Below are 25,830 nucleotides of genomic sequence, written 5' to 3'. Positions count from 1 at the left end.
GAAACGTGAAAGAGCAAATATCTGCTGTCCCACCTTAAGTATCCACATTATTTTGCATCTACAGGACAACAAAGGGTCTCAGGAGGTAGCACTCAGGAGTTTTTATTCTGAATCATCAATCAGAAAAGGACCAGCTTTGCGAAACACACCAAAAACTTCCTTCTTGCTATGCTTATACTCTTCAGTAAACCAAAGTTATGCACACATCACTAAACTACAAGAAAGGAGAACCTTCCATCAGACAACTTATGATAGGAAGAAATTAACAATTTAAAATGTCTAGCGGACAGACCTTCAAGATGGTGGACGAGTAAGATGTGGAGATCAACTTCCTCTCCAAAAATACATCAGAAATATATCTACATGTGGAACAACTCCTACAGAACACCTACTGAGCGCTGGCAGAAGACCTCAGACCTCCCAAAAGGCAAGAAACTCCCCACATACCTGGGTAGGGCAAAAGAAAAAAGAAAAAACAGAGACAAAAGAATAGGAACGGGACCTGCACCAGTGGGAGGGAGCTGTGAAGGAGGAAAGGTTTCCACACACTAGGAAGCCCCTTCGAGGTCGGAGACTACAGGTAGCGGAGGGGGAAAGCTTCGGAGCCACCAAGGAGAGCACAGCAACAGGGGTGCGGAGGGCACAGCAGAGAGATTCCCGCACAGACGATCGGTGCCGACCAGCACTCACCAGCCCGAGAGTCTTGTCTGCTCACCCACCGGGACGGGCGGCAGCTGGGAGCTCAGACTCTGGCTTCGGAGGTCAGATCCCAGGAGAGGACTGGGGTTGGCTGCGTGAACACAGCCTGAAGGGGGCTAATGCGCCATGGCTAGCCGGGAGGGAGTCTAGGAATATGTCTGGAGCTGCCAAAGAGGCAAGAGACTTTTTATTCCCTCTGTTTCCTGGTGCGCGAGGAGAGGGGATTCAGAGCGCCGCTTAAAGGAGCCCCAGAGATGAGACGGGCGCGAGGCTTGGCTATCACCGCAGACCCCAGAGACGGGCATGAGACGCTAAGGCTTCTCCTGCAGCCACCAAGAAGCCTGTGTGCAAACACAGGTCACTATCCACACCCCCCCTCCAGAGATCCTGTGCAGTCCGCCACTGCCAGGGTCCCGTGATCCAGGGACAACTTCCCGAAGGGAACACACGGGGCGCCTCAGGCTGGTGCAACATCACGCCAGCCTCTGCCACCTGAAGGTTTGCCCTGCATTCTGTACACCTCTCTCCCCATGGCCTGAGTGCACCAGAGCTCCCGAATCAGCTACTCCTTTAACCCCGTCCTGCCTGAGCCAGGAAGAAAAGCCCTCAGGCGACCTACACGCAGAGGCAGGCCCAAATCCAAAGCTGAATCCCAGGAGCTGTGCGAACAAAGAAGAGAAAGAGAAATGTCTCCCAGCAGCCTCAGGAGTAGCGGATTAAATCTCCACAATCAACTTGATGTACCCTGTATCTGTGGAATACCTGAAGAGACAACAAATCATCCCAAAATTGAGACGGTGGAGTTTGGGAGCAACTGTAGACCTGGGGTTTGTTTCTGCATCTAATTTGTTTCTGGTTTTATGTTTATCTTAGTTTAGTAATTTAGAGATATTATCATTGGTAGATTTCTTATGGATTTGGTTGCTCTCTTCCTTTTTGTATATATATATATACTATTTTCCTTTTTCTCTCTTTGTGAGTGTGTATGTGTATGGTTATTTGTGTGATTTTATCTCTACAGCTTTGCTTTTACCATTTGTCCTAGGGTTCGGTCTGTCTATTTTGGTTTTTTTATTAGTATACTTTTTAGCACTTGTTATCATTGGTGGATTTGTTTTTGGTTTGGTTGCTCTCTTCTATCTTTCTTTTTTTTCTTTTTTTAAACTTTTTTACTTTTAATAATTTTCAATAACTATTTTATTTTTCTTTCTTTCTTTTTTTCTCCCTTTCCTTCTGAGCCGTGTGGTTGACAGGATATTGGTGCTCTGGCCAGGTGTCAGGCCTGTGCCTCGGAGGTGGGAGAGCCAAGTTCAGGACACTGGTCCATCAGAGACCTCCCGGCTCCACGTAACATCAAAAGGCGAAAGCAATCCCAGAGATCTTCATCTCAATGCTAAAACCCAGTACCACTCAACAACCAGCAAGCTACAGTGCCCAACACCTTATGCCAAACAACTAGCAAGAGAGGAACACACTCCAGCCATTAGCAGAGAGGCTGACTAAAATCATAATAAGGTCACAGACACCCCAAAACACACCACTGGACGCAGTCCTGCCCACCAGAAAGACAAGATCCAGCCTCATCCACCAGAACACAGGCACCAGTCCCCTCCACCAGGAAGCCTACACAACCCAGTGAACCAACCTCAGCCATTGGGGGCAGACACCAAAAACAACAGGAACTACGCACCTGCAGCCTGTGAAAAGGGGACCCCAAACACAGTAAGTTAAGCAAAATGAGAAGACAGAGAAACACACAGCAGATGAAGGAGCAAGATAAAAACCCACCAGACCTAACAAATGAAGAGGAAATAGGCAGTCTACCTGAAGAAGAATTCAGAATAATGATAGTAAAGATGATCCAAAATCTCAGAAATAGAATGGACAAAATGCAAGAAACATTTAACAAGGACCTAGAAGAACTAAAGGACAAACAAACAATGATGAACAACACAATAACTGAAGTTAAAAATACCCTAGAAGGAATCAATAGCAAAATAACTGAGGCAAAAGAATGGATGAGTGACCTGGAAGATGAAATAGTGGAAAAAACTGCCACAGAGCACAAAAAAGAAAAAAGAATGAAAAAAATGAAGACAGTCTGAGAGACCTCTGAGACAACATTAAACACACCAACATTCGAATTATAGGGGTCCCAGAAGAAAAGGAGAAAAAGAAAGGGACTCAGAAAATATTTGAAGAAATTATAGTTGAAAACTTCCCTAATATGGGAAAGGAAATAGTCAGTCAAGTCCATGAAGAGCAGAGAGTCCCATACAGGAAAAATCCAAGGAGAAACACGCCAAGACACATATTAATCAAACTATCAAAAATTAAATGCAAAGAAAAAATACTAAAAGCAGCAAGGGAAAAACAACAAATAACATAAGAGGGAATCCTCTTAAGGTTAACAGCTTATCTTTCATCAGAAACTCTGCAAGCCAGAAGGGAGTGGCAGGACATATTTAAACTGATGAAAGGGAAAAACCTACAACCAAGATTACCCTACCCAGCAAGTATCTCATTCAGATTTGACAGAGAAATTAAAACCTTTACAGACAAGCAAAAGCTAAGAGAATTCACCACCACCAAACTAGCTTTGCACCAAATGCTAAAGGAACTTATCTAGGCAGGAAACACAAGAGAAGGAAAAGACCTATAATAATAAACCCAAAACAATTAAGAAAATGGTAATAGGAACATACATATCAAAATTCCCTTAAAGGTAAATGGATTAAATGCTCCAACCAACAGACATAGACTGGCTAAATGAATACAAAAACAAGACCCATATATATGCTGTCTACAAAAGACCCACTTCAGACCTAGGGACACATACAGAATGAAAGTGAGGGGATGGAAAAAGATATTCCATGCAAATGGAAATCAAAAGAAAGCTAGAGTAGCAATTGTCTTATCAGACAAAATAGACTTTAAAATCAAGACTATTACAATCCAGCAAGTATCTCATTCAGATTTGACAGAGAAATTAAAACCTTTACAGACAAGCAAAAGCTAAGAGAATTCACCACCACCAAACTAGCTTTGCACCAAATGCTAAAGGAACTTATCTAGGCAGGAAACACAAGAGAAGGAAAAGACCTATAATAATAAACCCAAAACAATTAAGAAAATGGTAATAGGAACATACATATCAAAATTCCCTTAAAGGTAAATGGATTAAATGCTCCAACCAACAGACATAGACTGGCTAAATGAATACAAAAACAAGACCCATATATATGCTGTCTACAAAAGACCCACTTCAGACCTAGGGACACATACAGAATGAAAGTGAGGGGATGGAAAAAGATATTCCATGCAAATGGAAATCAAAAGAAAGCTAGAGTAGCAATTGTCTTATCAGACAAAATAGACTTTAAAATCAAGACTATTACAAAAGAAAAAGAAGGGCACTACATAGTGTTCAAGAGATCAATCCAAGAAGAAGATATAACAATTGTAAATATTTGTGCACCCAACATAGGAGTACCTCAGTACATAAGGCAAATGCTAACAGCCATAAAAGGGGAAATCGACAGCAACACAATCACAGTAGGGGACTTTAACACCCCACTTTCACCAATGGACAGATCATCCAAAATGAAAATAAATAAGGAAACACAAGCTTCATGATACATTAAACAAGATAGACTTAACTGATATTTATAGAACATTCCATGCAGAAACAACAGAATACACTTTCTTCTCAAGTGCTCACGGAACATCCTCAGAATAGATCATATCTTGGGTCACAAATCAAACCCTGGTAAATTTAAGAAAATTGAAATCATATCAAGTATCTTTTCTGACCACAACGCTATAAGACTAGATATCAATTACAGGAAAAAATCTATAAGAAATACAAAGACATGGAGGCTAAACAATACACAACTAAATAACCAAGAGATAGCTAAAGAAATCAAAGAGGAAATCAAAGAACACCCAGAAACAAATGACAGAAAAGGATGACCCAAAATCTATTGAATGCAGCAAAAGCAGTTCTAAGAGGGAAGTTTATAGCAATACAATCCTACCTCAAGAAACAAGAAACATCTCAAATAGACAACCTAACCTTACACTGAAAGCAATTAGAGAAGGAAGAACAAAATAACCCCATAGTTAGCAGAAGGACAGAAATCATAAAGATCAGAAATAAATGAAAAAGAAATGAAAGAAACAATAGCAAAGATCAATAAAACTAAAAGCTGGTTCTTTGAGAAGATAAACAAAATGGGTAAACCATTAGCCAGATTCATCAAGAAAAAAAGGGAGAAGACTCAAATCAATAGAATCAGAAATGAAAAAGAAGTAACAACCGACAAGGCAGAAATACAAAGGATCATGAGAGATTACTACAAGCAACTATATGCCACTAAAATAGACAACATGGGGGCTTCCCTGGTGGTGCACTGGTTGAGAGTCCACCTGCCGATGCAGGGGACATGGGTTCGTGCCCCGGTCCGGGAAGATCCCACATGCTGCGGAGCAGCTGGGCCTGTGAGCCATGGCTGCTGAGCCTGTGCATCCGGAGCCTGTGCTCCACAATGGGAGAGGCCACAACAGTGAGAGGCCTGCGTACCACAAAAGAAAAAAAAAATGGACAAAGTGGAAGAAATAGACAAATTATTGGAAAAGCACAACCTTCCGAGACTGAACCAGGAAGAAATAGAAAATATGAATAGACCAATAATATGCACTGAAATTGAGACGGTGATTAAAAATCTTCCAACAAACAAAAGCACAGGACCAGATGGCTTCACAGGCAAATTCTATCAAACATTTAGAGAAGAGCTAACACCTATCCTTCTCAAACTCTTCCAAAATATAGCAGAGGGAGGAACACTCCCAAACTCATTCTATGAGGCCACCATCACCCTGAAACCAAAATCAGACAAAGATGTCACAAAGAAAGAAAACTACAGGCCAATATCACTGATGAACATAGATGCAAAAATCCTCAACAAAATACTAGCAAACAGAATCCAACAACACATTAAAAGGACCATACACCATGATCAAGTGGGGTTTATCCCAGAAATGCAAGGATTCTTCAATATACACAAATCAATCAATGTGATAAAACATATTAACAAATTGAAGGAGAAAAACCATATGATCATCTCAATAGATGCAGAAAAAGCTTTCGACAAAATTCAACACCCATTTATGATAAAAACCGTCCAGAAAGAACGCATAGAGGGAACTTACCTCAACATAATAAAGACCATATATGACAAACCCAGAGCCAACATTGTTCTCAATGTTGAAAAACTGAAACTGTTTCCCTAAGATCAGGAAAAAGACAAGGTGTTCCACTCTCACCACTATTATTCAACACAGCTTTGGAAGTTTTAGCCACAGCAATCAGAGAAGAAAAAAGAAATAAAAGGAATCCAAATCGGATATAAAGAAGTAGAGCTGTCACTGTTTGCAGATGACATGATACTATACATAGAGAATCCTAAAGATGCTACCAGAAAATAGAGCTTATCAATGAATTTGGTAAAGTAGCAGGATACAAAATTAATGCACAGAAATCTCTTGCATTCCTATACACTAATGACAAAAAATCTGAAAGAGAAATTAAGGAAAGACTCCCATTTACCGTTGTGACAAAAAGAATAAAATATCTAGGAAGATACCTACCTAAGGATACAAAAGACCGTATACAGAAAACTATAAGACACTGATGAAAGAAACTAAAGAGGATACAAACAGATGGAGAGATATACCATGTTCTTGGACTGGAAGAATCAACAATGTGAAAATGAATATACTACCCAATGCAATCTACACATTCAATGCAATCCCTATCAAACTACCACTGGCATTTTTCACAGAACTAGAACAAAAAATTTCACAATTTGTATACAAATACAAAAGACCCCCAATAGCCAAAGCAATCTTGAGAAAGAAAAATGGAGCTGGAGGAATCAAGCTCCTGGACTTCAGACTATACTACAAATCTACAGTAATCAAGACAGTATGGTACTAGTACATAAACAGAAATATAGATCAATGGAACAGGATAGAAAGCCCAGAGATAAACCCACACACATATGGTCACCTTATCTTTGATAAAGGAAGCAAGAATAATCAATGGAGAAAAGATAGCGTTTTCAATAATTGGTGCTGGGTAAACTGGACAGCTACATGTAAAAGAATGAAATTAGAACACTCCCTAACACCATACACAAAAATAAACTCAAAATGGATTAAAGACCTAAATGTAAGGCCAGACACCATCAAACTTTAGAGGAAAATATAGGCAGAACACTCTATGACATAAATCACAGCAAGATCCTTTTTGACCCCCCTCCTAGAGAAATGGAAATAAAAACAAAAAGAAACAAATGGGACCTAATGAAACTTAAAAGCTTTTGCACAGCAAAGGAAACCATAAACAAGACGAAAAGACAACCCTCAGAATGCAGGAAAATATCTGCAAATGAAGCAGCAGACAAAAGGATTAATCTCCAAAATTTACAAGCAGCTCATGCAGCTCAATATCCAAAAAACAAAAACCCAATCCAAAACTGCACAGAAGACCTAAATAGATATTTCTCCAAAGAAGATATACAGACGGCCAACAGACACATGAAAAGATGCTCAAAATCACTAATCATTCGAGAAATGCAAATCAAAACTACAATGAAGTATCACCTCACATCAGTCAGAATGGCCATCATCAAAAAATCTACAAACAATAAATGCTGGAGAGGGTGTGGAGAAAAGGGAACCCTCTTGCACTGTTGGTGGGAATGTAAATTGATACAGCCAGTATGGAGAACAGTATGGAGGTTCCTTAAAAAACTAAAAATAGAACTACCATATGACCCAGCAATCCCACTACTGGGCATATACCCTGAGAAAACCATAATTCAAAACGAGTCATGTACCACAATGTTCAATGCAGCACTATTTAGAATAGCCAGGACATGGAAGCAACCTAGGTGTCCATCGACAGATGAATGGATAAAGAAGATGTGGCACATATATACAATGGAATATTACTCAACCATAAAAAGAAACGAAATTGAGTTACTTTTGGTGAGGTGGATGGACCTAGAGTCTGTCATACAGAGTGAGGTAAGTCAGAAAGAGAAAAATAAATACCGTATGCTAACACATATAGATGGAATCTAAAAAAACATTTTTTTTTAATGGTTCTGATGAACCTAGGGGCAGGACAGGAATAAAGATGCCGACGTAGAGAATGGACTTGAGGACACGGGGAGGGGGAAGGGTAAGCTGGGACAAAGGGAGAGAGTAGCACTGACATATATACACTACCAAATGTAAAACAGATAGCTAGTGGGAAGCAGCCACATAGCACAAGGAGATCATCTCGGTGCTTTTTGACCATCTAGAGGGGTGGGATAGGGAGGGTGGGAGGGAGACGGAAGAGGTAGGGGATATGGGGACATATGTGTACGTATTGCTGATTCACTTTGTTATACAGCAGAAACTAACACAACATTGTAAAGCAATTATACTCCAATAAAGATGTTAAAAAAAAAGAAAGGGATATGACGATCAAATGTAATGCATGAAACTTTATTGTATCCTGGATTTTTTTTAAAGTTGTGCATTAATTTCAACATTAAATGTATATAAGATGATATTACTGGATTATGTTTAATTTTCTTAGGTAAAATGATAATAATAATAATATTAGAGGTGGTAGGACAATATCTGTATTCTTAGGAAACATGAAAGTATTTGGGGTGCTCTGTAATGTCATCTGCAACTTATTTTGTTTAATTTCAGAAAAATATATACAAATGTAGAGAGAGAATAGAATGTGATAGTATGTTAACAATTTATGATAAAGAGTATATGAGTGTCTCTGCTCAATATTATGAAACAACCTAAATGGGAAAAGAATTTGAAAAAGTATAGATACATGTATATGTATAACTGAATCACTTTGCTGTACACCTGAAACACACAACATTGTTAATCAACTATACTCCAATATAAAATAAAAAGTTTTTAAAAAAAGATAATGGAAAACAAAGAGTATACGAGTGTCTTGCTTTTTACTTCAACTTGTTTACAATTAGTAATTTCTGAAAAGTTAAAGGTTGAGGGAAAAAGACAATTTTTTTTAAATTTAAGCATTCATTAATATTTTTTATTCCCCCTAAGTCTTATTTTCTCCATAAAAGCTTATGTTCCTCAACTTTTTCATGCCCCTTACTGCAGAAATTTCCAGTATAAATGTCTCTTTGGAGACTGGTAGCAATTACAGTTATCTCTGAACTATGCAGTCAATATTCCAAATGTATACAGATCATAATAAAAGGTATATTTAAAAATAACATAAAGCATCAAAAGTTCAATGAACAGGGTTATCCAGTAGATAATACGTTAAAAGCTGAGTGCTAATTTCTGTTTCTGTGCTTTCAATTTTTTTCAAGGTAAGAACTTCAACTATTTCTTCACAGAAAGTTAGAGAAACCCTGTGGTAAAATTCAAAGCTGCCTTTAGCCCAATACTTCCCACCAAGTTAACAACAAAGTTCAACCTAAGTTATTACAAGACTGATAGCTGTGTTACCCCACACGTCTTACTACATGTAAAGATCATCTTAAGCTCACCCACAAGATAAGCCAGCGAGTCCAAAGATCAAGAAAGAAAGAGTACCAAAAGCTGCAGGTTAAATCAGTGAGAGCTCAACCTAAATTGGGGGAACTGAATCCAAAATTGATGATGACAAAGCAGATGGCACACATATTTCTCATCTGGCACTCTGCCCAAGAAATAGCAAACCAAGAAGGAATTCTTATGCAACAAATGAACATATTTTAGAGATACTAACTCAAAAACAAAACAAAACAAAACTTAACATGTTCTTTGATTTTTTATTTCTTATGTCCTTATCATCAAAGAAAGTAGGGGATTAATGAGCAAATCGATTTAAAGGTCAGCTTTCTCAACTCTGAAACACACTTCCAATGGAAAGAGATGCTGCTTCAACCAAATTAACATATGATTTCACAAAACTAATGAAAATCCCTGAATAATAGGCTTGTCACATTTCATTTTCATTCTCTGACCAAAAACTGATTTTTACTAAGAACTGCTTCAAACACGTTAATGAATGATCCTTAACAATTGACAGGATAAAGTAAATAAGTAAGGAAGCCAAAATCCAAAATAAAGTTAACTTTCTATATTCCAAAATAATAACATTTGGCTGTGAACAATTAAAGATAATAATTTGTTATAGATTTAAATGTTTCTTTCGAGCTACAAAGGGCAAATAATATATAGTACATTCCAACAGTCACAATACTATTATACTATGAAATGTAGGGATTACATTCTCTACTTCCAAAATCAGACAGTTTAAAAACTATTTTTGTATATGTTTAAAAATATCAACAATAAAGAAGTTTTGTTTTTCTTTAAATTAGTAAGAGGTTTTATAGTTTATTCCCCCCAGCAAATATCAGGAAAACAAGTTTTTAAATTACAGATGCATTTTAGAATCCTCACTTCTGCAGCAAATCCATACACTAAGAATATCTTGCCAAATAAATGAACTGCTTCTAGCGATGACCTATTTCAAAAGAAAAATCTAACTAAAATTTGTGCGAATGAAACTAAATGGACTCTAATGGACTACTTACCTCAAAACCTACTTATGCATTATCTACATTAAAGCCATTATGAGAAATAGCATGAAATACTGTTCCATAAATAATACTTTTTTAAAAATCAAGCTAAAACAAAATGCTTAGAGGTTATATTTCTATAATACCTGTGGTCTTCACCTACTTAGCTCAGTATCTTTTATTGTTTCAAATAAAACAGTATAATTTCCTGAAGTAAAATAAGCATTGCTTAAGAGTTGTGTAAGCACTGAAAAACAAGAAAGCAATATTTACTCTTGTAAATAATTTATATGTATTACCTTACCTAACCCTTAAGACAACCCTCTAAGGTAGATACGATTACTATCATTTTAGAGATGAGAAAAGTAAAATTCAGAGAAGTAACTGTGGCAGATCACTAAGCGTTGCCTAAAATCTAATCTCTCCTTTCCTAGTAACAGAGGTATACCTGGGCACATGGCCATCCAGCCCCCATTCAGTTCGCTGTGGTCATGCACCAAGTTTTCACCAATGGTTCTCACTGGTGAACTAAGTTCCCTCGTGAGTGGAGGTGATGTATGCACCTTCCAGGTCATGTGCTTCTGTCCCTTCTCACAGTGGAACACAAATGTAGAACTGAGGCAACTTCAACCATTCAGATGATGACAGCACCCTAAGGAACGGCAGAGAACCAAAATAAAAGAAATAAGCAGTGCTCAAAGTGCCTATGTATCCTGGACGATCGTCCACCTGTGAAATAATGGAAAATATACATACCGTAGTCTCTGGTCCTGGTTCCTGACACAGAGCTCCTGAAACCCTTATAATTTCCAGGTGAAAGGAGCACCTCCTGGTCTAATGAGGTAACTCTGGGTGAGCTCCTGGATGAGGGCTGGTCACCAGAAAGAACAAGCCATGATTAGAAGCTTGGACTTTTCAGCCCCGCCTCCCATTCTCTTGAGAAGGGAGAAAGGCTGAAAATGGACTTAATGATCTGTCATGCCTACATGATAAAGCCTCCATAAAAATCCCAATTATATGGGGTTCAGAGAGCTTCCAGGTGGGTGTGCACATCCAAGTACTGGGAGCATGATGTACCCCAACCCACACGGAAAGAAGCTTCTGCACTCAGGGCCCTCCCAGACCCGAGAGGGTCCTTCATATTTCTCTTCATCTGACTGTTCATCTGTATCGTTTATCATATCTTTTTTTTGTGTGTGTGATACGCGGGCCTCTCACTGTTGTGGCCTCTCCCGTTGTGGAGCACAGGCTCCGGACGCGCAGGCTCAGGGGCCATGGCTCACGGGCCTAGCCGCTCCACGGCATGTGGGATCTTCCTGGACCGGTGCACGAACCCGTGTCCCCTGCATCGGCAGGCGGACTCTCAACCACTACGCCACCAGGGAAGCCCTATCATATCTTTTAATGAGCTGGTAAACAAAAGTAAATGTTTCCCTGAGTTCTGTGAGCTGTCCTAGCAAATTAATTTGATCCAAGGTGGGAGGAGGTCATAAGAACCTCTGATTTGCAGCCAAGTTGGACAGAAGTTGTACGTAACCTGGGGACCTACTTGCCCTTGGCATGTGAATTGGAGGGGGCGGGGCAGAGTCATGGGACTGAGCCCTTAACCTGTGGGATCTGATGCTATCTCCAGGTAGATAGTATTAGAACTGACTTAAACTGTAGGACACCCAGGTGGTATCCCAGAGGATTGCTTCTTGGGGGAAAACCTCCAACCATTTGGCAACTAGAGGCATCAGAAGTGTTCTGTGTGAAAGAAAAGGAGACACACAGGGGGGAAGGAATGAAGTTTTTCAAAACACTCTTTCAGGTAAAAACAAGAGAAATATTAGAGAAAATGTCAGCAAGCAATGAGCTTCTATCTTTAGAGCCACTGTTTTGGGGAAGTGTCGATTATACCAGCTTAGCTCTTACTCAGAGAATCTTAGAAATTGGTAACAGAAATGGGGTGCTGATATTATATAAATATAAAATAGGAGGCACTGGCTGAGCAACTGGGTGCTAGGTAACAAGAAAGAAGCTACTGCTAACTGGAAAAGGTTATAAACTAGTGACCCTTGTTTGTCACAGTAAAGTAGTTGGTGAATCTGTCGCCTGAGACAACCTGTAAGGCAGCTGAACAACATGCCTATAGAACCTACTGCTCTAAGAAAAGTAGATGGAAAGTGCAGGAATGGGTTATTTCTGTAATTTCCAGGTATTCAACCAGAATTAACTGTCTAACATTGATGGGGCTATTGTCACAAAGAACTCCTGGAACTAACTGCATACATTCTTTAGCAAAAGTCTAAGACTTTCTTACCTTATACAATAAAAATATCAGTGTTAAGATGCCTTAGTATGTCTATTTCTAAATTAGTTTCATCCTTCCCTCAATGACAATTGAACAGAAAGCACTAAATAAAACCTTCTCACATTTTGGAAATGGAGAAATGGAATATTTTATTTCCAAAAAACTTTCTTAGAGGAAAACAAATTTTTAATCTTATTACCACAGTCATCCAGTAAATCTTTTGTTTCACTTTAATATTACACACATCTAAAAATACAACAATTAGTAAGATATATTATTTCAAACACACTTCCTTTAGAAATGTTTATTTTAATTGGAGATTCTGTATATTTTGCTTCACTTGTTCTCTCTCTCTCTCTCTCTCTCTCTCTCTTATTATCTTTTCATTTCCAAATTTAGCTAAGAATTTGTTAGAATTTCATTCAAGGTCAAGTTGTGTGTTTCTTTAAAATACTGGGAAGTCATAATCCTCAAATATATATGTAAATAAAAAGTCAGTGTTATGTTAGTTATTATAAGAAACTTTGGTTCCTAAAAGTGCTGTCAATTTAAAGACTCACAGTACTTTCAACCACCCCCACCTACTACAAAATGGAGACTAGATGTATGAATAAAATTAAGTAAAAGAAAGAGCCTAAAAAAGCACTAGTCAAAAAACTAAGAAAAATTACAGAAATAAAACCTTGTCTCAAATGTCATCTTCTTGATAAACACCAAAATTTATCCAAGAAATGCCTGCTACTTTCTATCCCTAAATATATTTTCCCAATAGCCTACTTATTTAACAGTGAAATTTAGACCACGATGTTGTGTTGGTTGCTTATTCAGAAGAACTACAATGATTTTTATCCCTACATTCTCCTTTTTCTTTAGGCACATAACAAATAATAAAACACAGAAGTTTTAGGTTTCAACTAAAATGAGAAGTTGGATTCCATTTAAGTTTGTAATTTACTCATTTCCTAACCCCTGACATGGCTTCAAGTCTTTTAAAATTATTTAAACTTTAGCAGCTTAAAAATGGGAGAACAAGAGAGATAATGTCTATGTCTGAGCAGAATCAGGAAAGAATACTTAGTTGTGCCTAATGAAAATGTATTATATAGCAAAATTTGAGACAGTCAGTTAAAAAAAACTTTCAAGTTGGATATTTCTATAGATGCTTCCATTCAAAACAAAAAAAATAATTATATACTCAAAAGAATTGAAGCCAGGTCTCAAAGAGATATTTGTACACCTACATTCACAGCAATGAATTCAATAGCAATTCAATAGCAAAAAGGTGGAAACAACCCAACTGTTTATTGATGGATGAATGTACAAACAAAATATGATATATCCATGCAACAGAATATTACTCAGCCTTAGAAAGTAAGGAAATTCTGACACATGCTACAGCATGGATGAACCTTGAAGACATTATGCTAGATGAAATAAGCCAGTCACAAAAAGACAAATACTATATGACTCCACTTATATGAGATACCTGGAATAGTCAAATTCATATAGACAGAAAATAGAATGGTGCTTGTCAGGGCATGGTGGGGGTGGGGGGAGGGAGAAATGGGAAGCTTTGTTTAATGGGTATAGACTTTCAGTTTTTCAAAATGAAAAGAGTTCTGGAGATTGTTTGTATAACAATGTCAATGTACTTAACATTACTGAGTTTTACATATAAGAATGGTTATTTAAGGTGGAAAATTTTTATGTTATGTGTATTTTACCTCAATTAAATTCTTCAATCTACACATGGATTTTTTTAAAAAAGCATGTACCAGGCTTCCCTGGTGGCGCAGTGGTTGACAGTCCGCCTGCCGATGCAGGGGACACGGGTTCATGCCCCGTTCCGGGAAGATCCCACATGCTGTGGAGTGGCTGGGCCCGTGAGCCATGGCCGCTGAGCCTGCACGTCCAGAGCCTGTACTCCGCAACGGGAGATGCCACAACAGTGAGAGGCCCGCATACCGTAAAAAAAAAAAAAAAGCATGTACCTATGGGAGGGGTGAACAAAACAGAGATAACAAAGATGAAAAAAGATAATAAAAATCACGTTTCAAAATCTTGAAAGCAAGCAAGCAAGCAAGAAGCTAATCAAATGTAACATCACGAGAGTAGTAGGCAGTTATAAAATTCAGTAGGAGGGAGAAGCACTTCCAGAATGGCCAAGTAAGGACCCCCCAAAATCTGATCCTCCATAAAAGCAATGAGAACACTGGAAAAATTGTGAACTTGAAGATATGTGGATTAAGATTTTCCAGGCTGAGGAACAGAAAAAGAATGAAGAAAAATTAACAGAGCCTCAGAGACCTATGAAACTACAGATATTGTATCATGGCATGCACACTGGGAATTCCAGAAGGAAAGGAAAGAAACATTATTTGAAGAAATAATGGCCAAAGACTACCCAAATTTGATGAAAACATTAATCTATACATCCAAGGAGTTCAATAAACTCAAAGTAGGATAACTAAAAAGAATCTACACCAAGACACATCATAGTCAAAAAATGTCAAAAGACAGAGAGAAATTTGAACACAGCAAGAAAAAGTCTCATCACAACCAAAGGATTCTCAATAAGATTGACAGTTGATTTCTCATCAGACACTATGAAGGCCAGAGAGCATTGGAACAACACATCCAAATCAGTGAAATTTTAAAAAGTTAACCAAGACTTCTATATCCAGCATAATTATCCTTCAAAAATGAAGAAGAAATTAAGACATTCCCAGCCAAGCAAAACCTGAGAGAATCCGTCACTATCAAATCTGTCTTACAAGAAATACTAATGGGAATTCTTGAGGCTGAAATGAAAATCACTAAATATTAACTCAAATCCACATGAAGACATAAAGAGAATTGGAAAAGCTAACGACATAGTTAAATGCAAAGTACATTATAAATGTATTTTTGTTTTTGTTTTTGTTTTTTGCGGTACGCGGGCCTCTCACTGCTGTGGCCTCTCCCGTTGCGGAGCACAGGCTCCAGACGCGCAGGCTCAGCGGCCATGGCTCACGGGCCCAGCCGCTCCGTGGCATGTGGGATCTTCCCAGACCCGGGCACGAACCCGTGTCCCCTGCATCGGCAGGCGGACTCTCAACCACTGCACCACCAGGAAAGCCCTAAACGTATTTTTGTTTACAACGCTTTTCTATTTAAAAACAACTACATAAGACAATAACTATAAAAGTGTTAATGATGGGCTTACAATGTATAAAGCAAAGAATTAAGCCATATTGAAGTAAAGTTTTTGTATACTTTTGAAATGATGTTGAAATTGATCTGAACTTGATTGTTTTAAATTAAGAATTTCACTGTTAACAACCAGGCAACAACTCAAAAATAATCATAACAATATTATCAGGAATGACAGAATAAAGGCCTATGAAAATTATCTTCTCCAGAAAAGCAACAACAAGAAAATTTAAATGGCACACTACAAAACATATATATTGAATGCAAGTAATGGAGGAACTGAGGAACAAAAAAAACATAAGTCACACAGAAAACCAATAGCAAACACGCAGATATATATCCATCTGATAAACAGTAATTACATTAAATGTAAATAAATTAAACACTCCAATCAAACATTCTAGTTAAACACTCACCAAAAGGCAGAGATTGGCAGAATATATTTTTTTATTATATTTTTTTCAGAATATATTTTTAAATGAGTCAACTACATGCTATCTAAAAGAGACAATTTAGATTCAGAGACACAAATGGGTAAAAGTAAAAGGATAGAAAAAGATACATCATGGGAACAGTAACTAAAAAAAGAGACGGAGTGACAATGCCAACAACAGACAAAATAGACTTTAAGGCAAAAATGGTAACTTGGGAGAAAGAATATTTTATAAAGATAAATGGGTCAATTCAAAAGGAAGACATAATGACTACAAACATATGTTACAAGGAGCTGCAAAATACATGAGTAGAAACTGACAGAGTTGAAGGGAGAAAAAAACAATTTAACAACAATAGTTAAAGATGTCAATACTCCATTTTCCATATTGGATTGAACAATTAGGAGATCAACAAGGACAGATATGCACCAAAAGCACAAGAAAGAAAGAAAAGGATACTTGGGCTTTATCATAATTACAAACTTTTGTGCTTCAAATGACACTGTCAAGAGAGTGAAAAGACAATCCAAAAAACATAAGAAATATTTTCAAGTCATATGTCTCATAAGTGTCTAGAATCCAGAAAGTTACAAAAAAAACTGTACAACACAAAAATTTTTTAATAAATAAATTTATTTTAAAATTAGCAAAGGATTTGAAGAGACATGCCTCCAAAAAAATATACACAAATGGCCAATAACCACACAAAAAGATGCTCAACATCATGAGTCATTACAGAAAAGCAAATCAAGACCACAATGAAATACCACTTCATACCCACCAGAATGGTTAAATCAAAAAGAAAAGCAATAACAAGTGTAGGTAAGGATATGGAAAAATCGGAACCCTCAGACATTGCTGAGTAAAATGTAAAATGGTGCACTCACTTTGGGAAACTGTTTGGCAGAGCCTCAAAATGATAAACATAGAGTTACCATATGACCCAGCAATTCCACTCCTAGGTGTATACTCAAGAGAACCGAAAACATATATCTACACAAAAACTTTTACACAAATGCTCACTGCACAATTATTCATAATAGCCAAAAACTGAGAACATCTCAAATGTCCATCAACTGATGAACGGATAAACAAAATGTGGTATATATATACAATAAAATTTTATTTGGCTATACAAAAGAATGGCGTGCTAACACATGCTACAATATGGATAAACTTTGAAAACATTATGCTAAGTGAAAGATGCCAGTCACAAAAGGCTACATATTATATAATTCCACTTTTATGAAATGTCTACAAGAGGCAAATCTACAGCGACAGAAACTAGAGTGTTGTTTGCCAGGCGCTGGAGGCAGGGAAGATGAGTGACTGCTAAGGACACTGGACTTCTTTTGAGGGTGATAAAAAGGTTCTGAAATTACAGGGTGGTGATGGTTGCACAACTATGTAAATATACTAAAACCCACTACATTGTACACTTTAAGATGATGGATTTTATGGTATGTGAATTATATCTCAACAAAGCTATTATTTTTTTAAATCAGTGAGGAAAATGAATACCTACAGAATGACTCACCAAGATAGAAAATAAACTATATTCTGTTTTATAATCAGTACAGACCCAGACTGTGGTGGATGTAAAGATGATAATAATTTAAAGATAAATAATAAACAGTGCTAATCTTTAAGGAATTTAGTCTTTAACAAGAAGTATAATCAATAACAAATCTTTGGAAAGAATTTTGATTCCTTCACCTAGTTTTCACTCTCAAAATATATAAAATGCTAATTTTACCATGACAAACTTTAATAGAAAACTCAATTCCAGCAAACTTTAAATATTAGCCAGGACTTCCCTGGTGGCGCAGTGGTTAAGAATCCACCTGCCAATGCAGGGGACATGGGTTTGATCCCTGGTCTGGGAAGATCCCACATGCTGCAGAGCAACTAAGCCCATGCACCACAACAACTGAGGCTGCACTCTAGAGCCTGTGAGCCACAACTACCGAGCCCACGTGCCACAACTACTGAAGCCCACGCACCTAGAGCCCGTTCTCTGCAACAAGAGAAGCCACCGCAATGAGAAGCCCGCGCACCACTAGGAAGAGTAGCCCTCACTCACAGCAACTAGGGAAAGACCGCACGCAGCAACGAAGACCCAACGCAGCCATAAATACATAAAATTTTTTAAAGTCTGTTGAAAATTTTTTTAAATAAATATTAGCCACCACCAAAATTCAACAACCAGATGCTAAAGGTAAATTAACTCGAATTCTATCTCCAGTCACACTTCTCTCCAAGCACAGTAAGTTCCAAGCTGTGGTCCAGCCTCCCAGCTCTGTTGCACCGTGTGATCCTAGCTTAGGGGTGCCAAGAAATTTCCATGACCTCATTTCCTCACCCTGGACCCAACTCCATGCTTACTTCCCCTTCAGATTTTACAGCGCCAAAATTTTATGCCTTTAGGCATCTAACTCTTTCCTTCAAACACCATTAGTTACTGAGGTTCTTCAGACATATATTTTAAATCAGGTCATCAAACCAAGTGCAGCTCCCTTCTTTTATGTCTTTTTATTTCTTTTACTTAGTAAAGATCCAAAATGGTCCTTACCAGGACCAAAAGGCCTCTCCCTGTGTTTGGTGCCCTGCGCTAAAAAAGCCAGGTATTCACACCACCACATATGTTTTGTTGCTCCAGAACAGGGGTTACAAAACAGATGCAGGCAGCATATGAATTTAGTTTGGCCTGAGCCATTCTAAAAACATTTTAATTACCAACATACTATACCCAAGAGATGTTTTATGTACAAACTTATATTTTTACCTTCATTTGAAAAATCTGACGATTTGGCCATGCTGCACCCAAATTCCCATGTGGCAACAACTGGGTGACCTGAGTGGTGACACCTCCTTCCCCTCTGATGAAGAATGCCTCTCCACGATCCTCACCACTCCACAAGGTTTCCGTGCACAGCACTTTAAGCCAGTTTCACTTGTGTCCTGCTGGCTCTGGAGGGGTTGGAGTATGAGAACCGAGTCCAAATCCAGAGAGTTAGAAGTTGCTTCTAATCATAAGGGGAAGACCTTTTCCCTTATATTTGGTTTCAGGTTGCATGGCCACTTTCCTCTACCTTTGCCAAGCTCTCCTAGTTTCTCACTCCAAACTGCTTCAACTTCCTGTAATCATCATCACGTCTAACATCTGTACCACTCACTTACTTAAATTACCCTGGGGCACTCCTACATAATTCTGGCCTGGCAAGAAGCAGTGTTCATTCCAGGCCAACACGACAGAAAGCACTGAGGATCTCATCCACAGACCAATGAAATCTTCATTTCCAGACTCACTTCTCTTTGAAGATAAATGCTCCTCCTAAATTTCTGAATTTTGTGTTAATAATAAAATGCTTCTCAAACTTTACTGTGTATAGAACATAACTGAGGATCTTGTTAAAATGCAGATTCTGACTCAGTAGGTCTGGCTTCCAGGTAATGCTGATGCCACTGGTCTGTAGACTACACTTTGAATAGCAAGGAGTTAAAAGGCTTACAAAGGAAGAAGGAGGTTTCTGATATGGGAATTATCTCAATGAATCAGACCTCCAAGACTTGACTTTCTGCCATTTTAAAACTACAAAAATAGTAATCTTTTAGCATCTGTGCCAACTTAATATCTGATTTATATAAATAATAGCCTTTCATAATGGTCCATGAAAAAGAAACACGTGGTTCCTTCAGCCATGAGGCATTGATCATTGTATATGTATTCACTTCATGATCAACACTGAGCATTATACAGAGGTATCAGCCAAGTTTCCTTATCTTCAGAGTACTTAAAGTCTAGTTGGCAAAAAGACTAATAGCAAACAAAATAAGTAGTGCACCACCTAAAGCAGCAGATGATTAAGATCTTAATTGCTATAAGATAGTGATTCCCAAGAGTGGGGCATATTAGCATGTGGGGGGAAGGTATCAAACTAAATACACTGCCCTCAATCCCCTCCCAGATTAGGATACTCACTCTACCCCCAATCTTATTGTCAATCATGACAAAGGAAGCTACATTTACTTCTAGAAATGCCATATTCTTCATAAGAGTAAGATGGGGGCGGGGGGGAATGATGAAAAGCACCACTTTTAAATGACACACAGAAAAGTAGGTAGAACAGGTGGGCATTCCAGGTGGGAAGTGTTCCTGTGGTAAAAGTGCTGAGGTGGAGATGAGTCTGGGGTATTTATGGAATGGAAAGAGGACCTGCCTACTGGAAGTAAACCAGAGTGGTCCACTTACCACCGCCCCATTCTAGGTGGAGGAAGCATGGAAGCGATCTCCTAAGAACTGGATGACCACCATTAACAACCTTGAAAAGATATTTCTTCTTACAAAGGCTGAACTAGTTTGCCTCTCAGGTCCCTTCCAATTTTTCCTCAACTGCAGAACAAAATTTCAGTTTTCCTCTAACACGGAATTCTAACCTGAATCACGTGCCTTGCCTGATGTTGACCATGAGAAATGAGTGAAGAGAATGTGAACATGTAGAAGTGGATGTGTATAAACTGAAGAAAAAGAGAGCCTAAGTCATTGCGTCGGGTTCAATTCCATGGCTGCTCTACACCCCTGGTTCTTTGAGACGGCTCTCGAAGGTCTTATTTTCAACTCTGTCGTCAATCATCTTTGCGACTCCTCTCTGAGCCCGGTCCAAATTATCCTCATCCCTCTCACACAGGCAAGTGATGAATTACACTCCAGGTCTTCCCTGACCACCCCATGTAAAGGAAGTCTCAGTTATACTTCCTTCTCTATCAAGGTCCTCCTCTACAAAGCACTTATCACACTTTCAACTAAGTTTTCTTCACTTTTTACTCACAAAATATTTCAAAATTACATTCAGGAGATCATACAGTTCAGAAGTTAATATAAAAGTAGCTGAAATACCACCACCCTAATGTAAAAATGTTTACATTTACATTTCTGCCGCATTTGCTTTGCAATTACATATTTACTTGTTTATTCACATTTTTGTTACCATTGCCTATATCCTAATTCAATTTTCATTTTATCTGGTTAGGGCCATGTCTGAATACTGACCTTTTTTATACCTATCACTCAGCACAGAGCCTGGCACATGTAAGACTCTCAATGTTTGTTCAATGAATAATGCATGAATGACTTCTGTCCTAGAATGAAATAATGGCCATCACTACAGAAGAGTTATTAGACAAAAGACAATCACTCCATCTTTATTAAAGTTCAAAAAAAAAGAGAGAAATGGATCTTTTTTTTTCTTTGGCCTCACCTGAGGCTTGTGGGATCTCAGTTCTCCAACCAGGGATTGAACCCGGGCCACAGCAGTGAAAGCCCGGAATCCTAACCATTAGGCCACCAGGGAACTCCCCAAGAAATGGACCTTTATTGAAGGATAAGGGTTAAAATTTAAATGTGTGCTATAACTGGATATTCCACATTAGAGCGGGTTAGCTGAACAAGAAACAGAACTTCCCTAGAGGGCCCTTATCCCTCTTGTCCATATCTGCTAAAAGACATGGACAGAGGGGAGATGAGCTCTCAAAGTATCTTCTAGTTTAAAGACGCCAACTCAATAGCTTAAAGAGGGAAAGAACAAAAGAAGAGAGGAAGGCAGGGAGGGGAGAAAAGAAGGAGAGAAGAAGGGAGGGAAGGGAAGAGAGAGGGAGGGAGGAGGGAAGGAAGGAGAGGAGTCCTATGCAAAGAATCCTAGACCACTAGAGAACAATTATATTTTTTCTAGGTTAGGTTGGAGGCAATACAGATCGTGTTCTGAAAACCCTCGAGTACCAAGTCCATTTGTCTGAAATGAAGCCAAGCCTAAGGAAAAAGTATAAGAAAAGTCATGTCCAATTGTCAGACTTCTCCACCTCCTTTTACCTATACTCCTGGCCAGCCAGTATCTTAACACAAAATCCTAAAACCCTGGGTTCCTCCCACTGTGGTTCCTTACATGCTCTCAAATATTAAGTATACACTCGTACTCTCTCCGCATCAACTTTATTGGATCTAAGTTCTATTCCTTTGTGCTCTTATTCTTCCAATAGGTCACTGAGAGGTATTATGCTTCTGACTTAAGGGACTGTCCGTTACTGAAAATATTTCCTCAACTCTTTTTTTTTTTAACCTCCTCTACTCTTTATGGTCAATGTGGACCTCCAACTCTCTCTAATGAAAAAAATGTCTCAGTCCTAAGACTGTGGCAGATTGTTTTATTTGTTAATTCTTCCTTCCCTCCCTGTCCTTGACACGGTTCCCCGTGGGCAGAGTTTAGTACTGAGCTATGCCACTTGATACAAGAGAAATCATTTCTAATCCACGTCATGAAGAAACATTTTTCTGGCTCCACAGATATCTTACACCACAGATAAAATATCATATGAGCACCTTTCCCCTAAACAGCCAGGGTACATCAGCACAGAGAAGCAGCCTTATACTCCCTGCCTATCACTTTGCAGAGCACATGCAGATACTCAGGGGCCGCAATTTGGCTGTACCCAGTTTTCACTTTCTTTTAGTATTTCCTCAAGATCAGAAGGTGCTACATCTTCGCTGTGAATGGAAGAGCATGTGGATTGGCTTCTAGGTACAACTTCTTTTCTTCATGAACCCATCACCTTCTTATCTGTACATGAAACTTATGCTCTGTCAGTCCTGCCTCCTGAGGACTTTTCCAGTCTCATATATAATGGTTAACCAAAAGAAAAATCTCTTCCCCTATAGCTCGAGTTTTCAGTGATAAATGAACAAAGCATCACCGAATGCTCCTCCCTGAACAAATGCCAAAGGCTGATTCATTCTCTGCATGACATCGGTGGGTTTCATCCAACCATAAAGTGAAATATCTGCTAGCGTGCACTTGATAGTAATCGCTCTTCCCTACTCCACTGATATTATGCAACAGCCAACCGCGTCATTTGACAAAGGAAATCTGTCAATAACTTCCGGTTTCTCTCTAAGGATAATGTTTGTCTTTAACTTTCCAGCTGATTTTCCAGGTGTCTCTTCAATAAAATGACTTATACTTACTTCTGTTACAAGGATCCTTTAAGGAAGCTACTAGACTTTTAATCTCTTACCCACCGTTAGCAGTATAATACATTAATTTTGTAACGGAAAACATTATTGGGTACTTGCCCTGGGAAACTTGAATAGTATAACAAGGAAGCCACTGTGCTTTGTTTGAAAATGACACCAAAACATCCATGGCTTCACAGACAAAGTTTCATAACAGGCAATGACTGGGGACTTGGAGCGAATGGATGGCAAGCCCAATAAAAAGCAGTTTTGAGGTAGTCATCATCATAATTCCATATGCACTTTTTCATTTCAGCTACTGTTTTGAAATCATCACTCTCACAAACGTCCTTGTTTTTACACATACAGATACACATTTTATATTTGGAATGGGATTTGGTTCTATAAGTATGTTTATGACATTCTGAACTGCAGCATTTACATTACTATTTTCATCACTATTTTCACACTGCAATGAACCACTTTTGAGCCACTGATCTATTTTTGTGAAACTGGGATACAATTTAAGACCAGCAACAACAAACTATGCTATTTTAACAAATAAACAATAAGCAAATGACATAAAAAGTATATTAACCAAGATGAAGTGCACCATGATGAAGTGCTTATGAAATGTAAGCTATATTGACCAGTGCAGTCTTCATAGCATGAACACAATTTTTTATACCATAATAACTTTTAAGAACATAATGGGATTTCTGATGAAATTATAATTACTCTCATATCTCAAGGTCCTACATGCTCTGCCACTCCTACACTATCTTTCTGATTCACATTTCGAAGTCCCCCCCATCACCCCACCCCCTTGTGTTGGTCTTCTTGCTAACCTTTGAACACATCCAAACACATTCTCACCTTCAGGCCTTCGCACTGGCTGTTCCCTCTGCCTGGAACACTCCTCCCCAGGTATCTGTATGAGTAACTTCTGTCACTTCCTTTAACTCTTTGCTTAGGGTCTCTTTCTTCATGAAGGCTACTCAACTATATTTATCCTGCTCTACTTTCTTTCTTCCAAAGCACTTATCCCCTTCTACCGTGCTATATAATTTGGTTTACTGTGCATCTCCCACTCCTACCCCTCCACTCCCAACTGAAAGAAAACTTCACAAGGGCAGTTTTATTCATTCAGCAACTAGATTCATGGAAGGTGCTAAATAAATAGTAGTTGAGTGAATGAATGAATAAGTGAAATGTTTTCACTGCTTTTCCTTTTTAGCTACCAATCTGTCTGTGGATCTTACTTTGAGAATTAAACAGAAAATGGAGAACTATCAAATGATTTAAGCAAGAGAACTACACAAGGTCAGAAGATGATTTAAAGTTTGCAGAGGCTGGACTTTTTTTTTAGTTTAAAAGTCAACCCATGAAAAAAATGATGAAAGTCACAATTTTCCAAATGACTAGGTCTTCGTAAGTAGTTAATTTCAACCCCACAATACACATATCTATAGATATATGATCAATGTTTGTATATATACACATACACATATATGCATGCACACATTAGACATATGTTGAACAAATCTAGAAGAAGCTAAGGACATTTTTCCATCATATGGGCATTCTTCATATAAAAGCTAATGACTTAGGTAATAGTTAAGACAACCATCCATCATAATTTTCCTGGGATAGCCCAGTTTATACTGTTTGATCTGGTGCCCCTTCCAGTCAGTATCCCCTTTTACTCTCAAAAGTGTCCTTATCTGAGCAAAAATAATTACATGGTTATCCTACTCATAAAGAAAATACATACATTTCTTCTTATTCAAGCATGCCAACCAAGCTTTGGAGGATTTTAGCAGAGTGGGTGTGGAAAAAGTGACAGCCATAATTAATTGTAACACACCTGCTGGCCAGCACTGCAAGTGAACTCTTTCAAACAGGCAATTCTTTAGCCAAGGAGCACAGCCATTGTTGAAGTACATGCCACAAGCTTCATATATCTAGCTTTAGAACTCAAATCCCCACCAGGTCACCTGCACAATCTCCAGCCCCTATGAGAATGTTCACGTGATGAGTGGGCACAGCACATTCTTCTCTGCAAGCCCTTTGTGTGAAAAACTGAGACCCAAACCCAAGACTCTAGTCAAAAGAGAGGGCAGAAAACAAAGGCTCTTCTATTATCCTCGTGGCCCAGAGGGCTTGGAAACTAGGAGAATGTGGAGTCAAGTCTTCACAACGACACATGTGTTTTGGTCTCTCAGTAAATTCCAAGAACTTGACCAAACACTAGATCTTGAAACTTTCATTCATATCTGCAAAAGCCATGCACCCATCAGGTCTGCAAACAGAATTTTGTTGAAGCTGCTCTCCCAAATCATAGGAGTTGTCCCAATTCATGCCAGCCCTAGGTAAACAGGCACATTCTTATTGTGCTCGAAGACAATAATAACCTGGGCTCAGAGCCAGAGTAGACACTTAATATGTCAAGGAAAAAACTATTTTATTTCTTATATGTATAAATAGATGACAAGCAACCAATTACATCAGTCTTTTGTCTTCCTTGCTATTTCTTTTTTCCTTATGCATTTTTTGGGTTTTTTGGTTTTTTTTTTTTTTTTA

This window comes from Neophocaena asiaeorientalis, unplaced genomic scaffold (genome assembly GCF_003031525.2).
Source record: "Neophocaena asiaeorientalis asiaeorientalis breed wild unplaced genomic scaffold, Neophocaena_asiaeorientalis_V1.1 scaffold24, whole genome shotgun sequence".
In the NCBI taxonomy this organism is placed as follows: domain Eukaryota; kingdom Metazoa; phylum Chordata; class Mammalia; order Artiodactyla; family Phocoenidae; genus Neophocaena; species Neophocaena asiaeorientalis.
This window is presented reverse-complemented; position numbering follows the sequence as displayed.